Source organism: Mus caroli, chromosome 15, assembly GCF_900094665.2.
Source record: "Mus caroli chromosome 15, CAROLI_EIJ_v1.1, whole genome shotgun sequence".
In the NCBI taxonomy this organism is placed as follows: Eukaryota; Metazoa; Chordata; class Mammalia; order Rodentia; family Muridae; genus Mus; species Mus caroli.
In genome coordinates, this window is record NC_034584.1 from 32,275,741 (window position 1) to 32,298,218 (window position 22,478).

A 22,478-nucleotide genomic window follows, 5' to 3' on the forward strand; every position below is an offset into this window, starting at 1 on the left:
AGACCCTGAGCCATCTCCTCTGACCCTGAGCCATCTCCTCTGACCCTGAATTAATTTTTAGTGTTCAGAAACCTTTTACCTGTTGCCAAACTTCCTCCATATTCCCTTGTGGGATCTGATGTGGAGACCTGACCTATTGTGGAGAGCTTTGCTCTACAGGGGGCTGGGATTCTATCCTTCACCTATGTCTTTGAGCTAGGTAGTTGAGCTGTATTTAATGCATTTTCAACACAGATCACAATATTAGAATTTACATGGGTCTAGCAGGATTTATCCCCATAATAAATTAAGGAGTGTTTGTACTTTTTAATGTCTTTTCCATAAATACTCACTTATGTATACATTTATGTTTGAATATGTGTGGGTTAAGTGGACCATGCAATCAGACAGAAGAACTGGCAAGGTTGAGCAAGCCCAAACCCCAGAAAATTTTAGAATTGAGAACATCAGGTGTAGAGCCAACTCCCTGCTACACTATCTGATCTGGAACATGTAACCATAACACCTCACCATGACAACTGGTCACATAGCATAAAAACCTGGAGTTCTCCATGCTAATGAGGTGTCTAGATAGGTCCTGAGTGTTTAGCTAATGAGCTTCCCTTCCTGGAAGGTATTCCTTTCCATAAAAGGTATTTAAGCCCTGATCCAGGTTCACATCCACCATCAAATAAAGCAGTTTGAACAAGCAAGGACCATCTCTTTCATCAAGGATTGTCACTGGGCTGGGGGGCAGTGGGCTTCATCATAAAGAGCCACACCTAAATCTCCTGGAGAAGACCTTCCCTCTTCCTGCCCCTCAGTACTCTCAGCAGTTCCTTGAAACCAAACGAGATTCTACCCAGGTCCTGGGCTCAGCCATGCCCTTCCTTCCTGGTGCACAGGGAAAGCAAGGACACGCAGACCCCCATTCCCAACTCCCCATGGCCCGCAGCAGTATCTGGGTACACAGGATGCCAGTTACCACAGCATCTGTCCTAACTCCCACTGTTTCTTACGCAGGAGAACACAGGCTGGGCCCCCTACAGACTGTGTTCTGCCTCCCTTGAGTGGCTTGCTGGAGGTATTTGGACACCCCAGTGATGAGGCAGACACGCAGTCTGGCAACTATATGCACATGTATGTTTGAATATGTGTGTCTATGTACATATGTGGAAGCCGAATGAGTGTATCACATGCTCCTTGCCACTACCCTTCACCTATGACGTTGAGAAAGGGTCCCCCCTGGATCTGGGGTTCAGGTTTTCTTGGCTAGGCTGGAAACCAGGCAGCAAGTTCCAGCCTTTCTCCTGTCTCTGCCTCTCTCTGATCTGGGATTACAGATCTGCCCTGGGCGTGAGTTGGTCACATGGATGCTCAGATCTAAACCGTGGACCTCGTGGCACAGCAAGTGCTTTGACCTGCTGAGCTGTTGTCTCTCTAGCCCCATGTTTCCACTTGTAAAACAGTTTCTTAACATGGTGCAGGTGATGAGGGTGGGGACAGAACTGTAAATATGGGCTTCCACTCACATAGTCATTCAGTGTTCATTCAGCCGATCTTAGTAAGATGTGACCTTTCACTTAGGACACTTAGCCGTAGGTTGCACAGGGTGCTGGTGGCAGTGAGGGTCACATGGGGTCAGAAGAGTTGAGAGTGAGCACAGTGGGGTATTGCAGGAAGGGACATTTATGGGGACAGGGTGCCATCACAGGACATTCCTTTCAGGGGTAATGCCTGACTTTAGTCATAGACTTTCAAGCCACTGTGTAATATTCTAGTTTTCTTTTTGCGATTGTGCTACAACTCTAGCGAACAGTCAATTTAGGGGAGGAACAGATATGTTTCAGCTTAGAGATCACAGCCCATCATTGACAGAAGCCAGGGAAGGAACTTAAGCAGGAACTTGAAGCAGAAACCATGACGCTTTCTGGAAGGCTCAAACTATCTGCTTAGAGAATGGTGTTGCTCACAATGGTCTAGTGCCTCCTAATCAGGACAGGGCTCCAAAGATATGCCCACAGGCCAATCTGTTTGAGGCAATTCCTTTCTCAATTGACTCTAGGCCGCTTGGGGTGACAGGACACACCCTTTCACACTTGCATTTCTGACTACCCAAAGGATTACAATTTGCATCTATCTCAGGTTGCTGTCTGCCCTGCAGGCAGATCTTAATGGCAGTCAGGCTTTGCCTTTCCAGAGCCCATCCCACAGGCACCCTGTGAACTAAGGCCTAGTGAACTAGTGGCAGAGACACCACTGGAAGACAGAAAGATGACTAATTAATTACTAGATGGCTTTGCAGACTGGTCCTGGAAGGCAGCCTGGCTTTCCGATGCCATTTGTCACACTGGAAACCATCAGGTGATTAGAGTTACAGAGTGTCCCAGGGTCTCTGATATTGAACTGGTTCTGAGCCCCTCACTCAAGAAATCCCTGCAGGGCAGCGTTTGCAGTTCACAGTGCTTAAATTTCATGTATAAAATCCATAGAACAGGAAACACGAAGGATCCTTATCAATTGCCTGATTGGTTTGTTTTGACTTTCTCAAGTTTTATTTTCTTCAAAATTAACACACAGTAGTTGTACTTAGATGGCTTACGATGTGATGTTTTTATAGATGGGTGTGTCAACTTGACACAGCTGGAGTTATCACAGAAAAAGGAGCTCCAGATGAGAAAATGCCTCCATGAGATCCAACTGTAGGGCATTTTCTCAATTAGTGATCAAGGGGGAAAGGCCCCTTGTGAGTGGGACCATCCCTGGGCTGGTAGTCTTGGGTTCTATAAGAGAGCAGGCTGAGCAAGCCAGGGGAAGCAAGCCAGTAAAGAACATCCCTCCATGGCGTCTGCATCAGCTCCTGCTTTCTGACCTGCTGAGTTCCAGTCCTGATTTTCTTTCTCACAACCCTTTCCTCCCCAAGTTGCTTCTTGGTCATGATGTTTGTGCAGGAATAGAAACCCTGACTAAGACAATGGGTGACCCTCTTGATGATCTAATTGGGCTAATAGGCATATGCATTATCTCTGATATCCACCATTTCCTTGTGCATTCAAAAGCCCCCTTCCTAGCTATTTGGAAACACACAATACACTACTGTTAAAGATGCCCCCTACCGTGCAGAACACCAGAGACCATCCCCATCCCTGTCTAGCCGTGGTACAGCAGTCTCATTCCTTTTAGAATCTGAGTTCCACATTGAGGACCAGACCTGACTCCCGTGCACGCAGCCTCTGAGGGGTAGGTGGAGGAGGACCTTTCTTTCCTTAGCGTGAGCACCAGCAGCTTCAAGGAGGCCTAGCTTGGAGGTCTGTGTAAGTGTGAAGTGGAGCAAAATCTACTTATACAGAGAAAAATTAACTTACAAATGAAGCCCGGGTTGAATTTATAAACTGAGTGTTCCAATAATGTTCACTTCCCTCTTCTGGAAGTAAAAATCCTCCCAAATAGACTAGTTAATCAGAATTTTAAAACCTTCATTTGGTTGCTATGTTGGCAATTTGCCTGAGGCCAAAATTCAGAAACAAGAGTGGATACATAATGCATAGGTTTGCAGAGAGCCAAAAAACATTTAATGAAATCTACAAGTGATTTCAAGTTCCCCTTTTCGGAGCTCTGTAGACTTCAGCTCTGCTGTTTGGTATCCAGTCAGATGGCTGCCTCGGTTTCTAATCAGATTGCCACCATTTCGGTTTTGTTATATGCAAATCATCCAGGGCCCCAGGATGGGGAGGGAGAGGATTGCTATTTTAATATTTAAATCTACCTGTTTAAAGAATGATTTCGTTTCCTGTAGAAACAGGTCTATTTCTTCAAAACCAACCTAATGTCCTTCCCCAGACTTTACAAAGTCCTTCTCGCTTATTAGCTGGTTTCTACAAGGAACACATTGCCTCAACATCTTGGCTAAGTCTCTCACAAGACTGGTCTATGTGCAGCTATTTTTCAGTAAACACTAATTAAACTACATTCACAAACTCATTAGCACAGAAAGACCGGAACACCAACAAGGAAGAGCATAAGCTAAGTTGTTTGGGAAGTGGGAATTTGCAGCTTAGTCCAGTGTCTGTTTCTGTAGTTGTCAACAAAGACTAGACTGAGGACTGGTATCTGACCTTGATGAGGACTTGGCTGCGTTTGCTTGGTCTGAGAGACCCCTGACAGGCTTTTGTTACTGGAAAGAGAGGAGAAAGGCCTGAAGATTTTCTTTTGGAAGACAGAACTATGTGACTCTTTGAGTCAAGAGGATGGGGAGAAAACCAGTGCGGGGTCAAATCCTCTTCATTGTTTCACACAGTCATTAACTGATTTTGAATATAATGGGACAACCGCTCAGGACCAAGACAAAGTGCTTGGCTTCAGGGACTGGAGAGAGAGTGCATCAGGAAAAAGTGTGTATTGCTCTTTCCGAGGACCTGAGTTCACTTCCCACTTCCACATTCCCACACTGGGGCGGCTCCCAGTCACCTGTAACTCCATCTTTAGGAGATTTGCCACAGACAACTGAACATGCATGCACAATACACACATAAATAAAATAAGGTTTGTTTTTGTTTTTGAAAGAAAATGTTTGTATGTGAAGGCTACCTCTGTTGTTTAATTGTCAAGCAAATCATTTACTTTGCGGGTGCATCTCAGTGAAATGAATTCAATATTCCAAGTTCACATTTCACTGACTCTGATGTGAGAACTCATTGAGGTAGTCACATATCCAAGTTATAGTATTGAGTTAGGAATGGTTAGCATGGTAACTCCCAAAGACTGGTGTGTTGCAAGTTTGGTCCTCAGGGGTACTGAAGTATAAGAGCCATTAAGAGGCTTGGCCTGGCAGAAAGGTAGGTAGGTTATGGTGTTCCTGCATCACAGTGACGTAATGCTGCCTTCAGAGAGAGAGGTGAATCACATGGATTAGTTCCTGAGAGAACGGGTTATTACAAAGAGCCAGCCTGGCCTCTTCCGGATTCCTGTTTCCTATCTTGCCATGGGACCTCTCTCTTTGTCATATGTGTTCCTACCATGTTGTGATATGATCCAAAGCCCTCACCAGACGTCAGACAGACAGCCTCACCTAATCATAGTCATCCTGCCTCCAAAACTGTGACAAAAATAAACATCCTTTCTGTGTGAATACAGCCCCAGATGTTTTGTTTTAGCAAAATAAAAGGCTAAGCCGCTGGTCCTTCATGCAGTAAGTACTCTGAAGAGTCTTCACACTAGCCCCACGGGATAGGCAGGGCAGGCTTTCTCTATTTTATTAGCAAAGAGATTAAAACGCGGAAAGACTAATTGACATGACCCGAGTCACACAGCTCGCAGAGAAACCAGCATGTGAGCCTGGACTGCTGTCCAGTGTTTTCAGAGTGTGTCCTGTTATGAACAAAGCATACGCAGAAATTATAATGGTTTTGTAACTTTTTAGAAGGAAGTGGATGGAGAGAGCAGATAGTCTCCTGTTATAACCCCTTTATGCCACAAATAGGTACTAAATGTCTGTCGGGAGAGACAGGAGTCCCAGGGATCTACCAGGGGACAAGCAGGCAAAGACCTTCCCTTTTATGGAGTTTATAGTCAGTGGCAAGAGATGTAAAGGAGACAAGAACAGCAAGCAGAATGTCAGGTGTACATGTGCCATGGAGACAGTAAAGAGGGAAGGGTAGAGAGAGCCAGGAGAGTTAGAATTTTGAGTAACAAGCCAGAGAAGCTCTCACTGAGAAAGAGCCATTGGACAGAGTGATGTGGGTAGATGAGAACAGCTAGCTAAGTTGCTCTGAACTGGGGACATACTTAGAATGTGGCAGAGTGGAGGGCATGAGTGGGTGAGAAATGAGGCCAGAGGGGCCACAAGGGATCAGATCATTGGTGGGTCCCAGCAGAGACTACAAGGAGTTGCCTGTGAGCTGCAGAAGTAAGGAGTTTTCATCAGCACTGTTGTGACTGCTCTGCTGAGACAAGCTAATGAGGGGAAACTAAGGGAGAGAGTGAGGGAGGCTCTGCAGTGATCCAGGCACAGGATGGTCACAGCCGTGGAAGGGACCTGCGGCTGGATTCCAGGCATAGCTTGATGGCAGACTCCCTGGGCTGTAAGGTGGAGAAAACAAAACAAAAACAACCAAACAAAACACAGAACAGAAATTCAGCTTCATGCCAAGTGTTTGGCCTCAGTGGCTTGAAGAATTGGCACAGAAATTGGAAAAATGCAGAAATGGGGCTTTGGGGTGAGTCGGAGGTCATGGACATCGGTGCTCAACTGTGCATGTGGTAATCCCGAGATGCCGATTACTCATGCAGCCGCAGGAGACAAGCAGCTAAGCTGAGAATCTCGGAGTCTGTTGTTAGAAAAAGTCAATGGAGCCATCACTATACAGAGCTTACAGCCAAAGACTCACTTGGTCTCCAAAGCCAGCGTGCCTGAAGACTGGGTCCTTATAATGCTGACATTGGACCTTAGACCAACAAAGAAGGAGAAGGCAGAGCTGGCAGGTGGTAAGAAAATATAGAGGCCAAGCCTATCCCTTCTGTAGGTGTCCTTCACGCCCAGTTCAAGGCTGTACCCTGAAAGCTCAGAATGAACAAGGGTTGTTGCTTCTGAGTCCTGTTTGTATCCTGTCACCTTTCTCATGTCCGAGTCTGCTCCATCCCAGTAAAGGACTCACCCTCTGGTGACTCCCTCCAAGACACAAGGATTACCTCTGACCCCTCTTGCTTTAATGCCTTTGGCATGGGACATTGATTTTCTAGGCAAAATCTCAAATCCACCCTGTCACCACCCCAGCGAGACACCAGTGGGTCCTTCCTGGTGTCTAAGGCCTTTCCTTGCCTGAGCCCCACTTTTCACTCTCACTTTGTTCCTCCTACCCCAGGTCCAAGCTTTTCTTCACACAGTACTGGAGTGACTTTATCAAATACAAGCTGTGCTGTCTCCCACTTTTGCTAGGTCACTTGTTTACTTTGGGTTTTGAGACAGGGTGTAGGGGAAGAAATTGGTCTCAAATTTGAAATGCTCTGTGTACTACATGCCTGCCTCCTCAAAATCTTACAGGGCTCACACCCCTCTCATAATGTGGTCAGTGCTCCCTCTGCTTGCCCACAGCTGTAAAACTGTGTCATCTCTGTCCCGCAGTCTCTCCCTTCCAGATGCCTGGCTGAAGTCTCAACGACCTTTGCTTCAGCCCCTCCATCCCTCAGGAAGACAAACATTCCTCAGGTGCTCCTTTAAACACTGGCATCGATTTTAATCGTTTACTCCAGGAAGGGCAGTATGGAACTTTTTAAAACTTATTCTGGGCCACACCTAATCTTCCAGGGGGAGGAAAAATGAAAAGAAAAAAGAAGTGTAGATTCTGGTCATAGATGGAAAACAACACATACACAAGAAGGTAGCAAATTATCAACAGAGAACCAGACCCAAAAAGCTGATGCGTGAAGCCAACTTTCCACCAAAAAACAAAGGAAATCACAACTCAAAACAAACAAACAAAAACCCCACCACACCTCCACGAAAGGCAATGGCGGCTCGTGGATGTTCTCTCAGAGGGCGAGACCTCCCTTCCTCCCTGTCTGCATCTGTGGAGGGAAGGCGGAAACCTTGCTCTTCTGTGATTCCCCAAAAGGTTTCGAAAAGTCCGTAGCTTCATTCCTCAGCTCCCAGAATTAGATTTTCCAGGGAAAAGCCCATAACTTACCCTAGACAGCCTGGCTAACTTTGGAGGAGAAGTCTCAATCTAAGCCGTACTGAGGTCTCCTAAAATGGAATTTACAAGGTGCTAGCAGCCAAAGTCTAGTTTGCTGTAGTGAAGAACACAGAACCCTCAGCGGTCCCCAGAAGAGCGCAGGGTGATTAAAATGCCTTCCTCGTGTGGGGAGCCTGGCCCTCTCCACTAAACACTGCTTTGACTCTTCTGTTTCAGTTACAAAAACACAACTAGGAAAACATCAGGAAGAAAATCATAAACACTGTGGATAAATGGAGAGATGTGACCTTTATCATGACTTGTTTTAGATGCCTGCATCTGACTTATGGTTAAAATCCACAAATTCATCTCTAGGTTGTCTGTCTATGATTCTTACAGGGCAGGGGATGACTCAGCAAGAGCCTGAGGGGCCCAAGTTGCTTCAGAACTTCCCTTCAGAGAAACCAGTGGACTGAGACAGGAGACTACCCAAACCAATTTATATACCCAGGCAGATTAGGAAATTGAGCGGTAATGCATCAAGGGAGGGGTTAGATATGAAAGAGGGAGGACTGAGGGGTGTGTAATATTCCCACACATAGTTTCTGAACTAAGGAGTACTCTCTCTGGTAGCCTGTGGTATGGACTCATAGCTTGCCGAAGAGGTTGGCCAGATGGCTCAGCAGTTAAAAGAGCTTGCTGTTAAAAGAGGACACAGGTTCAGTTCCCGGCACTCAAATGGCAGCTCAAACTGTCTGTAACTCCAGTTCCAGGATATCTGATGCCCTCTTTTAGCCCTCTTGGCCTCCTGGACACAGGTGGTACACATAAATTCACACAGGTACACACTTATAAATGATAGAGAAAGAAAATTTAAGTGGCTTGTTAAAGTCGTTTGAATAATTGTACAGAGCCTCTGCTTATAGAGAGGCCCCAGGAGAATGGTCTGTACTTCCTGTGATTGTCACACACCAGGAGACTGGTCTGTACTTCCTGTGATGGTCACACACCAGGAGGATGGTCTGTACTTCTTGTGATGGTCACACACCAGGAGACTTGTCTGTACTTCCTGTGATGGTCACACACCAGGAGGATGGTCTGTACTTCCAATGATGGTCGCACACCTGTACCCTCTTTCCCTGCATGAGGTGACTGGGCTACCTCATAAACTGAACTGCCACAAAAAGCGCTGTTGAGCTGCAGGCTTGATAGACTGCTCTTTCTTTTGTGTCCCCTACAGCATGAGATGAGGCTCAAGTTTGCTCTGTGTAAGCTCAGGGCTTATAGTTCTAAGATGTTGGAGACCTTGTTCTATAGCATATGATTTTAGGCTAGCAAACAATTGGCCTTGGGCTCTTTTTAAAGTTTTATTTTTTATATCAATGTCCATAAAATATGCATTATTAATTTTAAAAAATCTAGATAGGACCTCATCTAACAATATTCTTCCCCTCACCAAAGACTGCATCATTTTGGTAGTCCCTGCTGTCTGCATGGGATGTGTTCTAAGATCCTGTGTGGATGCCAACTCCATACAAAACTATGCTGTTTTTCTTATACACATATCTCAATGATAAAGTTTAATTTATAACTTGGACACAAGAGATTAAAAATAACTTACAAGAAAATAAAAGCAATATTGTACTTCAATAAAGGTCATTGAATTGTTTGTTGTTAGAATTTTCCTCAAACTACAACCATTTTAGTTAGGCATTGGTGACTGAAACTGCCAGCAGAGAGACCTCAGGTACAATGAGATGATGAGACTGGCTGTAAAACATTTAACAACCTGTGCTCCGTGTCTCAAGCCTTTAATCAGCAGCACCCAGGAGGCAGAGAGGCAGAGGCAGGTACATCTCTGAGTTCAGAACAGCTTGGCCTCCTAGTGAATTCTCAGCCAGTCAGAATCATATGGCAAAAAAACTGTCTTTGGAAAAAAAATCTAAAGAGGCTGTAAAAATGAGAAACTGACTATTCTCACTCTGATGCCATGCTAGAGAAAATAGCTAAGCTTTCATGGCATGCTTATCCATCTTTCTGGCAACTGCTAGCCCAGCTAATGGCTAATTCCCCCTTCTGCCTAATACATACTCAGCAGTTGGCAGTGCACTTACCTTGCCCACTTAAAGGACCCATGAGTTAGTGGACAGGCCTCACATGAGATGGTCACTGCCCCGGCCTATACATACGACAGGGCTGACCCAGCAAAGAGACCGTGTGAATGTCAGAAGTCAAGAGCTTTGGACAAAGTCTTTATGGACATGGCTACCTGACTGCTGCATCACAGTTGACTACAGCCATGTTAGGGGCTAGTGTTTGAGAAGAGTGGGGTGATCTGTGGCCTCAATAGTCTCTCAGGGCTGCCACAACCCTACCACATGGAGTTGCTTAGAATTCTGATGCCAGCAAATGTCTGTTCAACTTAGGGCATGAAATAGTCTTATTTTAAACCATAAACTATCATTTAACAGTAATCACTGTGACAGTAGACAAGGCACAGAGCTTCCTAGACCAGGGCAGCAAACAGATCAGTTTCAGCCACCCAAGGCCACGTCTCTTACCAGCAGCTGGAGGACCAGAGGCTCAAGTCCCCAATTTTAGACTTCCTCTGAGGGCCACAAATGCATTTAGTAAATGGTTCCAGGCCCCACAGAATCCAAAAATAGTTCATAATTTTTAAAATCTATTTGGCATACTGCTTCCGGGCTTAGAAGGGACAGTTCTATAAAAATAATCCTACATGGGACAAGAATTTGGGGTTTGGAACATAATTCATAAAAGTTTCATTAATATTTTTCTTTGAAAGTCTGTGATTTTACTTCAAGTAGTAGAGTCATGAAGAAATGAATAGCTGTGACGAGTTCATGCCGCTGGGTCCCAGGAGAGGGGGACCCAGTCTACTCTTCCTACCCCCCCCCCCTGCTGCATTCCTGGCCAGGCTGATTTTGGTGTTTGAATGGCTGATTATGCTAAAAATGTATCCTGGGATCCCTCCCCATTCTGGCCAGCATGGCAGGACATACTGTCTGTCTATACAGACACAGGCTAAGTGTGCAGTCCATTGGCTAGCAAGGAGAAACCATGAAGTGCCTTATGTGACCCTCCTGCAGGGAAGGTGACAACTAAATCAGACTCTATTATTATACTGTGTCATGTGACTTAGGGCATCTTTGCTGTTTAGTCACTATACGGTAAATAGACACGATTAACACCTATATCCTCATGCTGTCAGAAGAACTTAATGAAGAGAAAGGAATCTCTTGCTGCCTAGCGAATAGAAAAGAACCAACATCATGATGCGCAATAAACACCATTAGCCTAAATAAGATAAGGCTACATTTCCATGGGTGTATTTATAGATAAGAGACTCTCAGAGTTGAGGGCTCTCTCCTACTTGCCTGATATCCATGAAGAATTAGAAAGGACAAGAGCAGGAAGGTGACACACAGAGAAAGAAGGAACAGGAGCCACACCACTCTCCAGCCTGACTCCCCTGTTTGGAGCTTTAGGCAGATATGAAGGACCTTTGTGGGTCTTCACTCCAGGAGGCCCCTGCCAGCCCCTAGGTCAATGTTTTCCATGTGGCGGTCATTGAGACAACCAGAAGCAAAGCACATGGGTCCCATGGGAGTTGTAGCCAATGAGAAGGAAGGGCTCTGGGCTTCACTCTGTCTGCCCTCTCCCCCCACACTGGTTCTGGGGAGGCTATGGCTTTGTAGATGCCATGAACACTGGATGACACAAAACAGTGATCATCCAGTGACTCTGCAGGTGGGTTCGAGAGCAGAAAGTGGTGTTGGATACTTTCTGCAGGAGGAGCCTTCAGCCCCCTGACATCAATGGTGTCCCCAACTGGCCTTCCTGGATGTTCTTGTTCCACACTGCTTTGTGACTAGACATCTTGGGTGAAGTAGGTTTGTGCCACCATCTCAGAAATGAAAAGGGCAGGGTACTTTCTTGTAGCCCACACATGCCCACTGAAGAACATCCCAAAAGCCAGGAGTGGAAAATCCACATGGACATCTTAGCTCCAGAGCTTGCATAGTAGAGTGGGGTGGAATGAAGGTGGAATCAAAGGGAGGGACTTAGCAATGACACCACAGGAGGGAAGGACCTATAAGAAACTGCTTAAACATCTACCTTGGAGAACACGAAGGGCTGCTGCACTTACTTGGGGTGAATTCAAATATCTCTTTAGACTGTAATTTGCTTTGATAAATAAGCTTTTGTTTAAACCATCTCTCAGCTGAAGTCTTGCATTGAGGCAACAGGAAACTGGGAGAGGCCTTCTCCCAGGGTATATAACGTGTTTGCAGAGAGTGCAGGCTTAGGAAGTATCTACCATCACTGACAAATTGTTATCTATTGTCACAGACACAGGCATTTCTTGTGCTACAGCTTCCTCATTGCACTCAAGGTTAGACTCTTTACTCATCTGGATATAGGCATATCTTTCCTATGTAGCTATGGTACAAGACATGCATTCCTCTAAGTACCCAGGCTACACTCACAAGGAGCTCTGCTTCAAAAACCAACAGTATCCAGACAGGACCATCCCACATCTTTTCTACTCATGAGAGGAGAAAAAAAACAACCTACTGTGCCCATTATGGTTTCTCCAAGGAGACTCTAAGTTGGTTCTATTTCCCACTGTGAATTTACTCTGTATAGGTTCAGAGCAGCTAGACTAGAAACCATCCTTACAACCTATCCCTCACCTCAATATCGCCTCTCCAGTGGTATCCTCCCCTTATATCGCTGGTTAGAGGCATAACACTGGCTCTCACTTGAGTACTTTACTGTCTGCCTTAACTTTAAGACTTCTATACACTGCCAGTTTTTTTGTGTTGATTGTTCATCTTTCCCTACTAAAATGGAGGCTTCATGGAGTCACAGATTTTTTTTGTTGTTGTTGTTCACAAGTCCCACAATCACAACATCTAGAACAAGACTCAGCACGTATTAGTTGCTCAATAAAAATCTACTGATTAACTGAGTTATAACTCAATTTGGTCAGTTTTCATGTAATCTGTTCTCTTTTGCTCCTCACCATACTCTTCAGCTGATAAAAATTCTTAGTAAAACAGAGGATACTACGTTTACAACCAAAACCAATTTATGCTTTAAATATGCTCATTCTCACCACCAACATTGACTGACACAATGCCTATTAAGTGACCAATGTCACAAACTCAAGCAAAATGCAGTACCTTCTTGTATAAATTTACAGGCTGTTCACAATATTTTCTTCAGTAGATCCTTGAAATACTATGTGAAAGAGTATCTCTCTCCACATTAAAGAATCAGAGGGTAAAGATGTAAGTATTAGCCTAAGGTTAGGTAACTAAGGTCAAATGGTAGAGGCAGAACACTTTATACTCTCCCTTGGGACCACAGGGACCACAGGGAGTTGGAAGAAGGCAGAGTAGAGGCTGTATGTGTGCGCGCGTGCACGAACACATGTGTTTAGGGAAAAGTCTTCTTGTTTGTCTATGTAATCTCTGGCTACCAGTTTAATTCCATATTCAGAGAAGGTAAGGATAAAGGCTTAACCTAAAGTAATCCATGGTGAATATATAGCTATGGAATTCTTAGAATGGATCCAACAGAGGCTCCGGGCATCTGTCTCTAAAGGACAAGCTGTGGGTGCAACCAGGACAGAGCAGCTCTGTTTTTAGGGAATCTCTGGTATACCTGGGTGGGTTTACTTTGCGATCATCCTGTGAGCCTTCCTCATCCCTTTCACACTAGAGACCACTGAAAATGTCTCCTGCTCCTTCTCGATGCTGACAAGGGTGGCTCTCTCTGCTGAACTCCCTTTGCTATCTCTAGTCTTCACATCACAGTAAATGCCTTTAAACAGAGATCAGCACTAGAATAAATGCAAAAGAAAAAAATATGAAAGTGTTTCCAAGTGTTGTAAGTAGGTCATACAAGCTTCTGTGTTTCTCTCAGACTTCATACCTGAGCTGGGGGCCGCTGAGGTAGTATCAGTAGAGATACAGTGTTAGTCACATTCCTCATAGTGGTGACAAGACATTCCACAGAGGATTGACTTTTCTGGCTTGTGGTTCAAAGGGACAGTCCGTCATGGTGGAGTGGTACAGCCTATGGGGGTGGAGCTTGTGGCTGGTTTCATCATAGTAGTTGATTAGAAATAAAGAGCTTAAGAGACCGAGGGAACGACCAACCAATAACTAGCCCAACTCCAGATACACTCCATAGGCAAACACCAACCCTTGGCACTATTAACTATACTTTGTTAAGCTTGTAGACAGGAGCCTGGCATGGCTGTCTGGGAGACTTCACCCAGCAGCTGACTGAAACAGATGCAGACTCACAGCCAAACATTGGATAGAGCCCAAGGAGTCTTATGGAAGAATTGGGGGAAGGATTGAGGGCCCTGGAGGGGATAGGGACTCTATAGGAAAGACCAACAGAGTCAGCTCACCTGGGCTCTCAGAGACTGAACCACAACCAAAGAACATACACAGGCTGAACCTAGCCCCCACCCCAACACATATGTCGCAAATGTGCAGCTCAGTCTTCATGTGGGTCCCCCAACAACTGGAAAGGGGACCATCCCTAAGTCTGCTGCCTGCCTGTGGAGCCTGCTCCCCTAACTGGGCTGCTTTGTCTGGCCTTGGTGGGAGAGGATGTGTCTAGCCCTGCAGAAACCTGATGTGTCAGGGTTGGAGGATCCCTAGGGGGTCCTCTACCCTCTCAGGGGAGAAGGAGAGGAGGTGAACAGGAGGAGGAAGTTCAATAATAGAGATGTAAAGTAAATAAATAGATAAATTTGAGGGGAAAAAAAAGAACTAAAGAACTCAGACAGAAACCAGAAGCAAATATCATTAAAGCTCCTGGCAGCAGTTTAGTTTGTCAGGTAGGAACCATGTCTGTAAGGTTCCACAGTTATCTAAGACATCACCTCGAGATCTGGGGATCAGTGGGGAAGCACAGGAGCATGTGGGACACTCACACAAACCTTAAATACCTGCCCCTCTGCTAAGCAGGCCTGGACAAGCAAAAACACCCTGCTGTCTGTGGCCCCACTTAGAAATGCCCACATTGCAGGACCTGGAAATGTACTGACCTTGTTAGAGCCAACTGCAAAAACCATTTTCTGCCTTTTCTAAATTAACGTGATTTCTGGTTGGTCAAGCTTAATCTTGTCTGCAAAGAGTTTATCAGTCGGTACAGCCCAGCAGTCATGGTCCTGCCAGCCTCTGTGGCAAGCTGCAGAGATGAGCTAAGCAGAGGGGACATCAGAGCTGTGCTTCTGTCATGTATAACCAGTAAACACCTTAAATTTATGAGGCAGGCACAGTGTATACTCAGAAACACCAATAAAACCATTGTGTAAATGGCTGCAACTGACAGCCTAATTCTTCTTTATTGAGGGTCTGTCTCAAGACTCCAATATGTTTGCTCTCATGCCAAATTCATATTTTGAGGATGATCACAACTAAAGAATGCTAGAAGGAAATATGAAATTCAAGTGAACAACTTTGTCGAAGGAGAAAGCAATAAAGGTAGAGTCTGGGGTGCATACTCTGAGTGAGGGACATGGACTGAACAATACTCCTCTGCTCCTAGGGATAGGTGACAGTGTATGAAATGACAGGGAATATCGTTCCAATTCCCCAAGCCAATTGTGTAAACCATGTCCTATCATGTGCACAAGAATTTCTTAAAAGCTTGTTGTGTACCTGGATAGCATAGTAGACTAAAAACCAGGTAGGATGGAATGCTGAGGGATTCTGTCAGGTGGAAGACCAGATAGATAACTGCTTACCTTGGATAATGCAGTCTCTACATTTAAAAAGCACAGGCTAGGAAAGATTCTAAAATGGGAAAACATTTAAATTTACAATAAGGATAGGAGTTGTCTTTATGACGGAGGTTGGATTCAGGGGTAGTTACAATGGTTGGTATCAGCCTAGAACCCAAACTATTAAGAAATGTGTAGGTGGCTTTATGTGATCTCTGTGGAGAGGACAGTATACATGGAATGATGACAGGTGCGCTGGCTAGTCTTATGTCGACTCCACACAAGCCGGAGTCAACTGAAAGGAGGGAGCTTCAAGTGAGGAAATATCAACTCCGCACAAGCTAGAGTCATCTGAAAGGAGGGAACTTCAAGTGAGGAGATGCAACCATAGATCCTAGTGATTGATGAGGGAGGGGCAGCATACTGTGGCTGGTGCCATCCCTGGGCTGCTGGTCCTTGTAAGAAGGCAGGTTGAGAAAGCCAGGAAGCAGCACCCTTCCATGGCCTCTATGTTCCTGCTCTGCTTGACTTCCTGACCTGACTGGATGGCTTATGATGTGAAAGTGTAAGCCAAGTTAACCCTTTCAATCCTAACTTGCAAAGAGAGAGTGAAGACTTCCTTTAGTCTCCAAAGCCCTCAATCCTCAGCCTCTCTCCACAGACATAGCTGTGACATGCACGAGGCCATTATATCAGCCACAGATGCTGAAAGGAGGTTTATGGGATGGGATTATAAAATGCCCCAAGGGTAAAGAACAGGAGCTCTCTGAATGCAACATCTCATGACTATGCGTGAAAGTGGCAAAGACATCTCACCTAACACACCAGGAAGGGACAGCAAGGTCCCTTCAGGCCAGCCAGGATGGGAAAACTCACAAGTGTGTTCTCACATAGCCCTTAAGAGAAGCTGGTAAAACATCCACGTGCACAGTAGATGCAGCATTGACTGGAAGGAAGGCCTGTGGAGCTTGGGAGTGTAGGACCACAGGGGGCTCAGCCCCTGGCCACTGCTCTTCTGAGGGCTCCGTTCTGTTTCTATCAGCTCTCATCATCCTTGACAAATCTCCAGCCTGTGTAAGACTCAGAGGAGTCAGGGTAGGAGCTGAGGCTTGCTCTACTAGTCCTGAATCAGAACCCACCCTATGTCTGCAGAGGTGAACCCCAACCCTAGACCTGAGCGGAACAGTAGTTAGCTCCTAGAAATGGAGATATATTAAATAACTCTCGTTTTCAAAGAAAATCATAGCTTCACATCGTGTAATTGACAGTTCATTCTGGGGGCTGGGTCCCGGTGGTGCATGCTTTTAGGCTTTTAAATTCCAGCACTTGGGAAGCAAGGGTGGATATCTGTGAGTTCGAGGCCAGCCTGGTCTAGAGTGAGTACCAGGACAGCTGGAGCTACACAGAGAAATCTTGTCTCAAAACAAAACAGAACAAGACAAAAATTCAAAGTTCACTTGGGTAGTGATCATAGCCCAAGGAATAACCAACGTAATCAAGACGCCTCTATCTATAGCTTACACAGAATAGAGTGCAGGCAGAACTTGGAATGGATTGTCTCTGTGTTTGATTTTGGGTGCTGAGACTGAGCCCTGGGCCTGGGCATTCTAAGCACCGGGCCAACTACATTATCTCTGTTAGCTTCCTACCCACAGAGCCACATCCTCAGCCTACTTCTGCGTCAGAAGCTTGTAAACATTTTTAGGGTCTGAGCTTCAGGTAGGGCAGGATCTTGTTTTGTTATTAGTTTATCTGCCGTGTATCTTCACTGTCAAGGTCAAACTCCATCAGGAAATTGCCTCTGAGAATTCCTACGGAACTCGGATCCCCACGGAGGGAGCAGGAAGCTCACTCTCTCCCAGCATCCACAGCCACACTTCCTGCCTTCTTACAGAGGAGAAAGGCTGTGTTTGTGTGGCATGCTGGGGCAAGAGGAGGAGGGCGCTAAGGGCTCGAGAAAGCTTGCCCAGGGTAGATGGAGGGATGAACATCCCACTCCCAGCCCAGGGTAGATGGAGGGAGGAACATCCCACTCCCAGCCCAGGGTAGATGGAGGGAGGAACATGCCACTCCCAGCTGGCTCCCCCATGAGTCCTAAGTGGCAGCATGAGAAAGCCCCGAATGACAGCACCAGAAGAGCCTTCGGAGCTGCAGAGACAGCTCAGCGGTGAATAGCGAACAAACACTGCTCTTGGGAAGCACCCACACTGGGTGGGGCTCATAACCCTCTGTAACTAAGACTGGGGGGGGGGGGGAGGGATGATATTTGTGACCCTGAGGGCACCTACACTTGTGTACACATACCCCCACAGAGGCACATAATAAAAAATAATAAAAATAAATTGTAAAAAGGGAAATCTAGTAATTAAATAAAAGAGAAAATATCTCAGATTTATGGTTTATGCTCCTCCATTGATTCAGAATAACTTACTGTCACTCTTTGGGTAATGGGTGTCCTTCACTATTCTAACCTGTCATCCTGGCTGTCAACTTGAGCACATCTGGACTCAACTAAAGCCCAAGCAGCTGGTCACCTCTGTGGGGGATTTTCTTGATCAGATTTGAGGTGGGAACACCCACCTGGGCACACCTGGTAGCATCCCACACAAAAAGGAGAGGGAAGAAAAAAAAAAGGCTTTGCTTTTTGTATGCTCGCCCTTGCTCTCAGTGGCAATTCCACTATCCTATAGCCAGGCAGGCATTTCTTCACTCGTGCTAGGACCTAACTCATCTGGATGCCAACACAGACTGAAGACCAGCAGCTCTCTAGGAATACTCCAGGACTCCAGCACCAGATTAGGGCTGCTGAGACAGCCAGCCTCATGGACTGAGCAAGTCTCGTATCCATGGCCTTCCTGCCAGGAGACAGCCACTGTTAAACTAGCTGGATCACGGCCTTTAAGTATATATACATATATGTGTGTATGTATATATACATGTATACATATTTTATCAGTTTTGTTTCTTTAGAGAACCATAATACACATCTCTTACATAAAATACACAAGCCTAGACTTCCACGGGCCCAAGAAGTTTCGACAGTGTGGAGCGTTAAACCTGGTAGCTGATACTAGGTAGGTAAGGAGAGACGGCCGATGCTTTCTGTTTTTTAACTCACCGTTTCATATGAACTCTGCGAGGATTTCTTTGAAAATATAACATTAGGGGCTGGGAGATGGCTTTGTCATTAAAGTACTTGCCTTACAAGCTTGAGGCTGTGAGTTTAAGCCCCAGAACCTACACTACAAAAAGCCAGGCCCCATCGACAGTCCATTCGTGATGGGGCGGAGCTCCCGAGGCCTCTCTGCTCCCTGAAGAGCTATGAGTAGTTAATGGCTGCTCAGTGGGGAGAGTGTCATCTTCAGTGGTGTAGACAATGACAAGCTGCTCATAATCTAGATAGTCTCCATGCTCATGTGCATAACCCCAATAAGGTCCAGTGGGTCACACAAAAGGAAGTGGACAGGAAGGTGGCTTGGGCGAAGGGGCTCTGCAGGAGCAGGAGAGGAACAAGACTGAGCAGAGGGAAGTTGATCGGCCTAGGATTCTTACATCATTAGCTGCTCTTACCACAGTCACCAAGCCTGTTGCTTTCACTTCACCACTGTTCATGGTCCTGGCACCTGCTCACTGTTTCCTGTACAATATGTCATTTGATCCCCATAACAACCTCACAAGGAAAGAATAGCTCACCTCACTCCACAGACAAGGGCACCGAGGCTTAGGGAAATTGCATAATTTCTTCAAGATTGGACAGAGATTATGAATTGGGGACAGAGTTGGATTCCAGTCTCAGGGGACTCTAAGTTCCCGCTTCGATCCCTATGGAGCACCGTGGCACATATAAAGAAACGCTTGAAAACCAAGCATCTATTGTAATCCTTTGTGACTACCACACATCTTCACATCCCCCTCTTAGCTAACCTCCCTTAGCTAACTAGTCTCTGAACTAGTTATCTCATGTTACAACCAAGCAGCCAAAGCTCAGAAAGGGAACATCATCCAGTGTGGATTTTGGTCTCTGCTGAAAAACACAGAATTCAGAAATGCCAAGAGGAAAGAAAGAAAGAAAAAAAAAATCACATTTCTCCAGCCTTTGTCCTCTCAGAAAAGTATCCCAGGATCTTTGTTTCCAAGAGAAGCCTTTCATTTAACCTCATTTTTCTTGAACTGCTCCTCTGACACGCCTTTCTGTCATAGCTAAACTTTCAAGGATGAGAAATACTTGGTACATCCTACAGTTAGTTATCTTTACTCATAAACTACTAGGCTGACTTCAAGTCCCTAGTAATCTCCAGCTTGTCACCCAAGAAGAGCAGACAGTGCTTACAGCCAGACATGATGCCAGTGGACACAGGTCTGTGGATGAGCCTGAGCAGCGAGAGAGGAGACAGGGGACTAATGGCTGCTGATATCCCTGAAGTGCCAGCTGGGCTCCTTCCTGGCCTTCTGTGGTGAGAGAGAACTCTTGGCCGGGGGGGGGAGGGGGGGGAAGGTGCGGGCTGGGGGTGCCGTTTTTGAGACTTGTGCCTGCCTCTCCCTTCTGTTTGCCAGGGTTGCTCTTCTGGGCAGAGCCTTGGGGGTGTGCTGGTTCCACATGGAACCACAGGCAAGCGCCTATCTGAACCTCTGAACCACTGGCCACCATCCGCTCAGCCCTTCCCACCTGTGATTAAAGAAGACATGGTTATTTTAGAAAACACCCCAAAGGCTAGAGTTTAAGCCTAGTGCTCAAGGGAAGCCTGGTCACCCCCTTGCTGGCTTATAAAAAAAGAAGTGAAAAAAAAAATCAGATTTACCAAAATCATAATTTTAAGGATTTAATGTTTTAATGAGTTTATGCTTTTTTTTTAAAACCATGTAATGATTTAAAGTGCTATGATTTTATTATTGGCTGGTGAACTGTAGGATTCATAGAGAATATTCATGCATGTCATACCATAGGTACTGTGCCCAGGGGTCCCATACTTAAGTGGCATGATGAGAGCGCCCAGACTATCTGAATTGCTTTACCACCTCACAAGGAGACAGTGACAAAAGCCTCACTTACCAAACAATCAAAACGCTACCTTTTCCTCCCACTTGTAGGCTCTGGTTGGCTGCCTAATTTATCGCTACTGATCAGACGCCAACAAAGCAACAGTTAAGAAACAGTGTTGCAAGCCAGGTTTGGTGGCCCACGCCTTTAATCCCAGCACTCCAGAGGCAGAGGCAGGCGGATTTCTGAGTTTGAGGCCAGCCTGGTCTACAAAGTGAGTTCCAGGACAGCCAGAGCTATACAGAGAAACCCTGTCTCCCAAAACCAAAAAAAAAAAAAAAAAAGAAGAAGAAGAAAAAAAATAAACAGTGTTACACACAGATTAATTTATTTAATCCTCACGAACCTCCACTGAGGTTGACACTACAATCACACAAGTTTTAAGATAACAAGAGAGGAGAGGTGTGGGTTAAAACCAGGGGCACCATGACTCAGACCCTGCAGATGAAGATTCCAGACTTTGGCAGCAGCATCCTCGAGTGCACCCGTGAGCAGCGGCTATGGGGACTATACTGTGACATACCAGTGCTGGTTAAGGGCCATGACTCCAAATCCCACTGTGCCATGATGGCCACCAGCAGCTCCTTCTGGGACCTCTTCAACAGCAGCCGCAGCAGTGCTGTGGTAGAACTGCCGGCCGCTGTGCAGCCACAGTCATTCCAGCAGCTCCCTACAGTTTGCTATACAGGCCGGCTGAGCGTGAGCATGGGGACCAGTTCCTGCTTATCTACACAGCCTGCAGAGCCAGGAGATCACGGAGAAAGGCACCGAGTTCTCCTCAAAGTTAGCTCTCCAAGTTAGCGACTTTCAAGGCCTCTCCATCCTCAGAGCTTCGCAGTCCTGCAGCTAAGCACAGACATTGGGCTGGCCAGCCTGGAGCTCTCCACTGCCCCTTGTGTCTCGGTCAAGACAGAACAGGAGTTGGACTCAGGGCAATGCACACCCATGACCAAGAAGCTGTGGGAGAGCAGCCAGAAGGAGGCTGCCGGAAGTGGTGGCAACAAAGGCAGCCTCAAGATGGCCAAGTTCTCCACGCCAGACCTGGCCCCTAACCAGGTGCCCCAGCCAGTCTCAGTGGCCACAACAGCAGCAGCAGTGGCTGTGGTTGCAGTGTGTGTGTGTGGGGGGGATGTGTGAGTGGGCCCAGCATGTCAGAGCAGAGCAGCACAGGTATCTCCAGTGCTTACAGCACCCCAGCTCCATCACAACAAAGAGGATGAAGATGATGATGTAGGTGAGGAGGGCACAGATGAGAACTGTCAGATCTGCAACATGTATACCCTGTACAGTAGTATGTTGAACATTGGCCAGATGGCTGAGAAGGTAGAGGCCCTCCCTGAGTAGGTGGTTTTGAGCCCCGCAGTCATGTTGGAGTTTGGCAAGACCTGGCATCTCTCCCAAATGAACCTATCAACCAGATTGGCAATCACTGAAACCCAAAGCTTTATAATGAAGGTGACCTCTCAGAGACACCAGAGCTCATGACAGGCACCAATGTATACATGAACCATCAACATCAGTGCAGGCACACCGCACAAGGTCTTGCTGCAGTGGCTCCTGGCTTCCTTCTTTAACTGTCACACACTGGCCAATAGCTGTGGCACTGGCTTCCGTTCTTCTACCAATGACCCCAGACACAAGCCACTGTACAGTCGTGTCCTCATCTCTGCCAAGTTCTATTGCCAGAACACCACCCCCAACTTCAGGGACAGTGAGCTGAATGACATTGCAGTCGACACACACACCAATGTCCGCCGAGTGGTACGTGAAAGCTGGCTGCCCGAGACCAAGCCACAGTACCTGGTGGAAGGTGATCAATATATCAGCCTCATCAGCCACACTGGCAAGATAGAACCAGACAAGATAGGACCCCCCCCCCCCACCACCACCACCATTACATACCAACCTACCATCTACCTGGTTACTGTCTGTCCCTCCCTAGGACCTGTGAGGGCTGTTCAATGCCCTTTATCCGATGCAAAAGCTGGCTGGCCTTGGTCAAAACCACTGTACCTCG

General features: G+C 46.3%; 1 protein-coding gene and 1 pseudogene across 12 annotated transcripts in view; one reads left to right on the forward strand and one right to left on the reverse strand.

The window, feature by feature from the left end:
* The window catches only part of Ncald (neurocalcin delta), a 414,228-nt gene that overhangs the window by 34,406 nt on the left and 357,344 nt on the right, over positions 1 to 22,478 (reverse strand). The window lies entirely within an intron of this gene.
* LOC110310806 overlaps positions 20,888 to 22,478 on the forward strand; it is a 4,102-nt pseudogene continuing 2,511 nt past the window's right edge.